The following is a 1,019-nucleotide window of genomic DNA, read 5'->3' on the forward strand; positions in this document are numbered from 1 at the left end:
CACTAACGGCTGTACGACAGATAAGATGGAATGTTTGGTATAAAGGAGATGATGTTCTGACTGAAAGCTTGTTCTGTGATACCTGTAACGGTTAAGGTTGGCTTTACCTACACAGTTCCACTCGCCTATATCTTAACATCTGTCAGAACGAATGGATGACAAGGGTGGACAATTATCGTCATGGTTCGTCGTGTCATCGTCTCTGAGGAAATGCAGATAGGGAGCTAGACGTTACCTTGTAAATGTGCCTTCGTGCGAATGTGGCTCGGCCTGCGACATCCTACGCCAGAGCCCACCTGCAATGTTACACTTTTTTCACCGGTTAAGATTACGCAGTGAAAACTTAATTCTCTGTTATATGTGTGCTTGCACTGAACAGCTTTGTTATAAACCAAAATGACCGAGGGGAAGAGCCAACAAATCGCCTATTACTAACGTCAGCAGGAGCAGGAGCAATCCAGCGGTGACTAAATTTCAGTCGCATCAGTCGATAATGTTAAAAACTTTTTGAGTTCTGGAGCCCCAGCCGTGTGACCATTTGCGTGCATCCGCAACGCGGCATTACACGTCAGACCTCTTCCAGGCAGCGGTATTCATAACAAGACCTCTAATTATTTCCAGACAAACTCCATCAATTAAAGCTTAATTATGCTGGTATGCAAGCATTAACATGGCCTGTAGCCAATCGGCCAATCAATGCCAGCGTTTTGGACTGGAACTGGAACTGCTCCTACGTTCTCATGTTTCTTTATGCTATCGTATTGGTCGTCAACCAACAATTATGTACCATAGTGAAGGCAGCTACAGTGTAACGAGCACGGGCGCATAAAAAAGTATCGTACGCTTCTAATTGCTGAAAGCTTTCAGCAATTAGAAACGTACGATACTTACAGGGTGTTTACACATGGAAGTCTGTTAAATATCTCCGGAAAAGTTACTGGCTCGCTAACAATGGCTAACAAAGTACTGTCTCCACTAGCAGCCCCGAAACCATAATTTTCCCGTGTTTTAGCGCCATT

Source organism: Volvox carteri, assembly GCF_000143455.1.
Source record: "Volvox carteri f. nagariensis unplaced genomic scaffold VOLCAscaffold_37, whole genome shotgun sequence".
NCBI classification, from domain to species: domain Eukaryota; kingdom Viridiplantae; phylum Chlorophyta; class Chlorophyceae; order Chlamydomonadales; family Volvocaceae; genus Volvox; species Volvox carteri.